Source organism: Aethalodelphis obliquidens, unplaced genomic scaffold, assembly GCF_003676395.1.
Source record: "Aethalodelphis obliquidens isolate GAN/ISIS:26980383/991018 unplaced genomic scaffold, ASM367639v1 scaffold24, whole genome shotgun sequence".
Classification (NCBI taxonomy): domain Eukaryota; kingdom Metazoa; phylum Chordata; class Mammalia; order Artiodactyla; family Delphinidae; genus Aethalodelphis; species Aethalodelphis obliquidens.
In genome coordinates, this window is record NW_020837968.1 from 10,217,883 (window position 1) to 10,226,875 (window position 8,993).

General features: G+C 37.5%; 1 protein-coding gene across 1 annotated transcript in view; it reads right to left on the reverse strand.

Annotated features, from left to right (window-relative positions):
- USH2A (usherin) overlaps positions 1–8,993 on the reverse strand; it is a 774,017-nt gene that overhangs the window by 389,472 nt on the left and 375,552 nt on the right. The window lies entirely within an intron of this gene.

Sequence of the window (8,993 nt, forward strand, 5' to 3'; positions counted from 1 at the left end):
TTGAATTTGTCATATATAGCCTTTATTATGTTGAGGAATATATCTTCTATACCCAATTTGTTGATAGTTTTTGTCTTGTTGAATTTTGCCAAATTTTTTTTGCATCTATTGAGATGATCATGTGATTTTTATTTTTTATTTTATTAATGTGGTGTGTAACATTTATTGATTTGCATATATTTTGAACTGTCTTTGAATCCCAGGGATCAATCCCACGTGATCATGGTGTATGATTCTTTTAATGTGCTGTTGAATTTGGTTTTCTACTCTTTCGTTGAAAAATTTTGCATCTATACATCAGGAGTATTGGCCTATAATTTTCTTTTCCTGTAGTGTCCTTATTTGGCTTTGGTTATCAAGGTAATGCTGGTCTCGTAAAATGAGCTTGGGAGTGTTCCCATCTCTTCAATTTTTGGAAGAGTTTGAGAAAGACTGGTGTTAATTCTTCTCTAAATGTACAATTCACCAGGAAAATCATCTGGCCCTGAGCTTCTCTTTATTGCAAGGTTTTTGATTACTGTTTCAATCTTCTTACTAGTAATTGGTCTGTTCAAATCTTCTGTTTCTTCATGATTCAGTCTTGGTAAATTATATGTTTCTAAGTTATATGTTTCATCTATTTCTTCTAAGATGTCCAATTTGTTGGTGTATAATTGTTTATAGTAGTCTCTTATGATCCTTTACATTTCTTTGGTATTACTTGTAATATCTCCTCTTTCATTTCTGATATTTCTTCTTTTTTTATTAGTTAGTCTAGCTAAAAGTGTGTCAATTTTGTTTCTCTTTGCATAAAAGCAGCTCTAGGTTTTGTTGATCTTTTCTACTGTTTTTTAATCTCTTTTATTTTTATTTATTTATTTATGCTCTAATCTTTTATTTTTCCTTCCTTCTGCTAACTTTGGGCTTAGTTTGTCCTTGTTTTTCTAGTTGTTTAAGGTGTCAAGGGAGGTTGTTTATTTATGATAGTTCTTTTTTCTTAATGTAGGCATTTATCACTATAAACTTCCTTTTTAGAACTGCTTTTGCTGCATCCCATAAATTTGGTAGATGTATTTTCATTTTCATCAGTTTTGAGATTTTATTTGATTTCCCTTTTGATTTCTTCTTTGACTCATTGGTTGTTCAGGAGTGTATTGTTTAATTTCCACACACTTGTGAAGTTTTCAGTTTTTCTCCTGTTATTGATTTCTAGATTCATACCATTTTGGAGAGGAAGGACATTTGGTATGATTTCAGTCTTCTTACATCTTCTAAGGCTTGTTTTGTGACTTAACATATGCTCTATCCAGGAGAATGTGCACTCGATAAGAATGTATATTCTGCTGCTGTTGGGAGGAATGTTCTGGATATGTCTATTAGGCTTATTTGGTTTAAAGTGAAGTGCATGTCCAATATTTTTCTTTTGATTTTCTGTCTAGCTGGTGTATCCATTGTTGAAAGTGGATTATTGCAGTCCTTTACTATTATTGTACTACTGTCTATTTCTCCCTTCAGATCTGTTAGTATTTGCTTAATATATTTATGTGCTCTTATGTTGGGTGCATATTTAATCATAATTGTTATATTCTGTTGATGGATTGACCCTTTGTCATTGTATAATGACCCTGTCTCTTGTTACTGTTTTTGATTTAAAATCCATGTCTGATATTGATATTATTTGTCTGGTATTGTCTGATATTCTCTGATAGCAATTCCTGCTGTCTTTAGATTTCCATTTGCACGGAATACCTTTTCCCATCCCTTCACTTTCACTCTATGTGTATTGATGTGTATCCTTAAAGTTGAAGTGAATCCCTTGTAGGCAGCATATAGTAGGATCTTGTTTTTTAATCCATTCAGCCACTCTATTCCATTTAGTTAATTATTGATAGGTAAAGCCTTACTAATACTATCTTATTAACTGTTTTCTGGCTGTTTTATAGTTCCCTTATTCCTTTCTTCCCCTTTTGATGCCTTTCTTTGGGAGATAATGATTTCCTACAGTGGTATTCTTTGATTCTCTTCTCCTTAACTATTGTGTATCTACTTGTGTATTTTTGCTTTGTAGTTACCATGAGGCTTACATAAGACATCTCACGACAGTCTCTTTTAAGTTAATAACAAGTTAACTTCAATCACATACAAAACCTCTACCCTTTTATTACCCACCCATATTTTGTTTCTGATGTCTCAATTTACCTCTTTTTTTTTTTTTTTTTTTTTTTTCGGTATGCGGGCCCGTCACTGTTGTGGCCTCTCCTGTTGCGGGGCTCTGGACGCACAGGCTCAGTGGCCATGCCTCACGGGCCCAGCCGCTCCGTGGCATGTGGGATCTTCCCGGACCGGGGCACGAACCCGTGTCCCCTGCACCGGCAGGCGGACTCTCAACCACTGCGCCACCAGGGAAGCCCTACCTCTTTTTATATTGTGTATCCATTAAGAAATTATTGTAGCTATAGTTATTTTTTAAACTTTTGATATTTAAACCTTTATATTAGGGTTAAATGATTAATGCACCACCATATCACAGTATTAGGGTATTCTCAATTTGACTATATACTCACTTATACCAGTATGTTTTATATTTTCATATATTTTCATGTTACTAGTTAGCAGTTTTCCATTTCAACTTGAAGAACTCCTTTCATCATTTCTCATAAGGCAGGTCTAGTGATGATCAACTCCAGTTTTTGTTTGTTTGTGAAAGTTTTTGTGCCCTTCATTCCAGAAAGACAACTGTGCTGGCAAAAATATTCTTGGTCAGCATTTTATTTTTCTTTCAACACTTTGATTATATCATCCAACTCTCTCTTTACCTATAAGGTTACTGCTTAGAAATCCACTGATAGACCTATGGAAGTTCCTTTATTTGTGAGAAATTTTTCCTCTTTTTGCTTTTAAAATTCTTTGTCTTTGATTTTAGACAGTTTTATTTATAATGTCTCAGAGAAGATCATTTTGGATTGAATACTTGGGGTGACTTATTACCTTCATAAACTTCTATGTTCTAATCTCTCCCCAGATTTGGGAAGTTCTCAGCTATCATTTCTTTTAATAAGCTCTCTGCCCCTTTCTCCCTCTCTTCTCTTTCTAGGACTCCAGTGATGTGTAAATTGATTCTTTTAATGGTATCCCATAATTCATGTGAGCTTTCTTCACTCTCTTTCATTCCTTTTTTGCTCCTCTGACTAGATGATTTCAAATGACCTGTCTTCTAGTTCACGAATTCTTCTGCTTGGTTGAGTCTGCTCTTGAATCTCTCTATTGACTTTTTCAGTTGAGTCATTACATTCTTCAACCTTAGGAATTCTGTTCATTTGTTGTTGTTGTTGTTTTAATGATTTCTGTTTCTTTGCTGAGCTTTCTATTCTGTTTATCTAATTTCATTTAGTTTTCTATCTTTGTTTTCTTGTAGTTCATTCTATTTCCTTAAGAGGATTATCCTGAACTCTTTGTCAGACAGTTCATAGATCTCCATTTATTTAGGGTTAGTCATTAGAGTTTTATTAGTTTTCTTTGGTGGTATCATATTTCCTTGATTATTCATGATCCTTATGGATCACGGTGTCTGCTCATTGAAGGAAGTAGGCATCTCTTGATTACCTAGGACCAGCCTAATGCCTGGATCCACTGGGGCAGGCGTGGCACTTGAGTCTGTGGTGATGGCCCTGGGACCTGTATCTATGTGAGCTGACATGGATCCTGGTTCCAGGGGGCCAACCAGGTGCCATGAACTACTGGGTGGGCCCATCATCTGGGTCTGTAGCAGTTGATCCAATATTTGGATATTCCACGAGCCTGGTACTGTGAGAGCAGACCTGGAGCCTGATGGCATGAGGGCTGGCTTGGAGCTAGGGCAAGCCTGGACCTGGAACTACATGAATCAGCCTGTGACCTGGGGCCTCAGGAGCTGGCTCGTAGTTGTTGGGAGCTGGTTTTGCACATGGTCAGGCCAAGGGCCTGGGTATGTGTGCTGGAGCTGGACTTAAAACTGGGGTTTTAAGTAAACGGGATCTGCTTGGGACCACTGGAGCTGGCTAGCATATGGGTGGACCAGTGGCCTGGTTTCCTGTTGGACTGCTGAGAGCCTGGAGCTAGGGAAGACATCTGGAACTGGAGGAGTCACCTGGGGCCACTGGAGCCTGGTGCAGGGTTGAGCTGGGGCCTTGGGTTTGCAGGGGCCTGCTAGAAACCTGGTGTTGTAGAAATTGCCTAGTGCTACAAAACCTGCTTGGGGCTACTGGAGCCAGAAGGTGCAGGGTAAATCAGGGGCCTGGATTCATGGGAGTACACATGGCGCTACCTGGGGCCTTACGAGTCAGCCTGGTGCTGGGACAGACCAGATCTAGGATCTGTGGTGAAGTCAGATGCTCGCTTTACTCTCCTTCTCCCATGGGGAGAGTGTCTCTCTCCATGCTGGGCTGCTTGGGCTTGGGGGAGGAGGGATGGGGATAATGTGACTCTATCTTTCTTGCCCTCCCCAATGCATCTTTCTTATTTCTGTGCTTCACCCATGTGCTATAACCCCTAACCGGGAATCCTTGGCTCTTATGAAGGTATTTCTGTGTGTGGATAGTTGTGATATTTCTTGCAGGGGGAAAGGCAAGAAAGCCCTGTGCCACCATTTTGCTAACATCACTTCAAGAGGATCTCTGGATATGTTTTAAAGGCAAAGGTATTAAGATTCCTCAGGGCATTGTAGGTAGAGGGCAAGAAAGAAGAGCCAAAGTTGACTCCAAGTCTTGTGGCTTGAGCAAAGACAAGGACAAAGTAACCATTTATTGGGTTGAAGATCAAATACAAAACAGGTTTTGAAGGGGAAGATTAAAAAGTCATGTTTTATGGAGCTGAAGGAATCAGGGTTACTGACTTCAGACTATACTACAAAGCCACAGTTATCAAAACAGTATGATACTGGCATAAAAAGAGACACATAGCTCAATGGAACAGGACAGAAAGCCCAGAAACAAACCTACACACCTATGGTCAATTAATCTATGACAAAGGAGGCAAGAATATACAATGGAGAAAAGACAGTCTCTTCAATAAGTGGTGCTGGAAAAACTGGACAGCTACATGTAAAAGAATGACATTAGAACATACCCTAACACCATATACAAAAATAAACTCAAAATGGACAAACTACCCAAATGTAAGACCAAATACTATAAAACACCTAAAGGAAAACATAGGCAGTACAGTCTTTGACAGAAATTGCAGCAATATCTTTTTGGACCTTTCTCCTAGAGTACTGAAAATAAAAACAAAAATAAACAAATGAGACCTAATTAAACCTAAATGCTTTTACACAGCAAAGGACACCATAAACAAAGTGAAAAGACAACCTACAGAATGGGAGAAAATATTTGCAAATGATGCAATTGACAAGGAAGTAATTTCCAAAATATACAAACAGCTCATACAGCTCAGTATCAAACAAACAAAAAACCCAATCAAAAAATGGGCAGAAGATCTAAATAGACATTTCTCCAAAGAAGACATACAGATGGCCAACAGGCACATGAAAAAAATGCTCAACGTTGCTAATTATTAGAGAAATGCAAATCGAAACTACAATGAGGTGTCATCTCACACCGGTCAGAATGGCCATTGTCAAAGAGTCTACAAATAATAAATGCTGGAGAGGGTGTGGAGAAAACGAACCCCTCCCACACTGTTGGTGGGAATGTAAATTGGTGCAACCACTATGGAGAACAGTATGGAGGTTCCTGAAAAAACTAAAAATAGAACTACCATATGATCCTGCAATCCCACTCCTGGGCATACATCAGGAGAAAACTCTAATTCGAAAAGATACATGCACCCCAATGTTCATTGCAGCATTATTTTCAATAGCCAAGACATGGAAGCAACCTAAATCTCCATTGACAGGTGAATGGATAAATAAGATGTGATGTGTGTATGTATATGTGTGTGTGTGTGTGTGTGTATATATATATATTCATATATATATATATACACACACACACACACACACATATATATATAGTGGAATATTACTCAGCCATAAAAAAGAATGAAATAATGCCATTTGCAGCAACATGGATAGACCTAGAGATTATCATACTAAGTGAAGTAAGACAGACAAAGATAAATGTCATATGATATTGCTTATATGAGGAATATAAAAAAATGATACAAATGAACTTATTTACAAAACAGAAATAAACTTGCAGACACCAAGCTTATTGTTACCAAATGGGAAAGGTGGGGAGGGATAAATTAGGAGTCTGGGATTAACATATACACACTACTATAGATGTAACAGACAACCGACAAGGACCTACTGTATAGCACAGGGAACTATACTTAATATTTTATAATAACCTACAAGGGAAAAGAATCTGAATAAATAAATATATATGTACATATATATATATATATATTTAACTGAATCACCGTGCTGTACACCTGAAACTTACACAACGCTGTAAATCAACTATACTTCAGTTTAAAATAATTCGTGTTTTAGACATGGCAAGTTTGAGAAGTTGATTAGACAACCAAGTGAAGAGGTCAATTAGGCAATCTGAATACAAGTTTGGAATTTCAAGAAGAAGTCATGGCTTGAGATGTAATTTGGGAAGTCATCATCTTATAGATGGCATTTAGAATGGATGAGAACACAAATAGAGTGAGTACAGACAGAAAAAGAAAAGGTATGAGGACCCAAATCCTAAGATATCAACCTTAAGCTGTTAGGGGAAAAAAGCAGAAATCAACCAAGGAGACAGAGAAAAAGCAATCAGTAAGCTATGAAGATATGATGTCCTAGAATTCAAGTGAAGCAAATGTTTTACGGGTGATAGGTCTAATAAGAGGAGGACTAAAAATTGACTACCGAGTTTAGCAATATGGCAGTCACTGGTATTTGTGCGACAGAAGCTTCAGTGAAGTTATGGGTGTCGAAGCCTGACTCCAGTGGCTTTGTGAGGGAATGAGAGAAGAAGAATTAGAGACAGTGAATATAAGCAACTTTTTCAAGAAGTTTTGTTGTAGAGGAAAGCAGAGAAGTGAAACAGTAGATGGAAGGTGAGTAGAGCCCAGAGGGGATTTTTTAAAATAATTAAATGAGATAAAAATTATGTTTGCTGATGGGAATGACCTGACACAGAGTGCAGAACTGGTAATGGATGTAAGAGGAGAGGGTTGCTGGAGATTTTTCCTTGACCATGTGAAAGACTGGAACCAAGTATGAAAGTGGAGAATTTGTACTTAGAAGGAGCAGGGACAGATAACTTATGGTAACAGGAGGGAAGGCAGATTATGTGGGTACAAATGCTGGTAGGTAGGAAGATGGTGGTGGGAGTGGGTGTGGATTTATCTTATAACTGCTTCCGTTTTCTCAGTGAAGAAGGAGGCAAGGTCATCAGTCCAGAGTGATCTTTTGATTCCCCAGAGTAACACCCTGCAGTGGCCACCTATTGCTCTTAGAATGAAACATACTTGTGGTCAATGAGATCCTACTTCATTTGACAAATGCCTACTTCTCATGCCTCCCATACACTGGACATTTCTGTCCCTTCGTGTTCCTCCAACACTGCAATCTTGCACCTCCAGGCCTTTGCAGGTGCTGTTTCTTGTAACTAAAGTCTGTTTTCTCCTTCTTTGTACTTGGCTGAATTTATCTCATCCTTCAGGCTCATCCTCCTCTGAGTGGTCTTTCTTGATAATCTAACAGCATGGCCACCACAATCCATCCCCAGGTACTCTCTGTCATATCACCTTGTTTAGTTACCTATAACTATTACCAAGACATGTCAGAAATTGCCTTGTCATTTACTCAAGGTAAACTCCTTGAGTACAGAAAGATATTTTCTATCATGTTCACCAAGATGTCTTCAGGATAGATGAGAGCTAATTAGCACAGTTTTACTTGTTGAATAAATGAATTGGGCAAGACCGGAGGGAGACCTCGATCTATGCCCCTTACCCAGATTGCCAAATTTTCTCAGAAATAGAGTAATATCTAAAAGTTTCCAAGAATCTATTGAATACAATTTGTCAGACCAATGTAAATGTAAGATGGAGATGATTCACTATTAAAAGACAAGAAAAAGGCAAAGTTGTACTTGTTTGAATGCCAAAACATAATTCTCAAACATGAATACTTCATTAAAAAACCCAGAAGATAGAGATACACCAAAATATTAAAGAAGATGTGGTAATATATGCAATGGAATATTACTCAGCCATTAAAAAGAATGAAATAATGCCATTTGCAGCAACATGGATGGACCTAGAGATTATCATACTAAGTGAAGTAGGTCAGTCAAGGACAAATATCCTATGATATTGCTTATATGCTGAATCTAAAAAAAATGATACAAATGAACTTATTTACAAAACAGAAACAGACTCACAGACTTAGAGAATGAACTTATGGTTACCGGGGGAAGGGTGGAGGAGTAGTTTGGAACTGACATGTACACACTGCTGTATTTAAAATAGATAACCAACAGGGACCGACTGTATAGCACAGGGATCTCTGCTCAATACTCTGTAATAAACTAAATGGAAAAAGAATAGATACATGTATATGTATAACTGAATTACTTTGCTGTACACCTGAAACTAACACAACATTGTTAATCAACTATACTCCAATATAAAATAAAAATTTAAAAAAACTACAATCTATTATGGAGAAAAAATTTTTTAAATATATTAACAGTGGTTTTCTCAAAGTGAGGGCATGCAGATCAGTTAAGTTTTTCGGTTACATATATTTTTCAAATTCTGTGATATACATGTATATATTAGATGGAGAAAAGACAGCCATAGTTTACCAATATCAATTCATTATTTAAGAAGATGTATGCCCAAGACCTAGTTGACATATGCTCTATTACACTTCCTGTGTCATCATACTTCTCCTTTCCTCAATGACTTCAGCATTGGCTCAGTTTTCTTTTCAATCATAATCCCTTTTTTGGCAGCTCCAACATCCTCAAGGATGACTCATCTCTGGACCTGGCTGCACTTAACTTCCT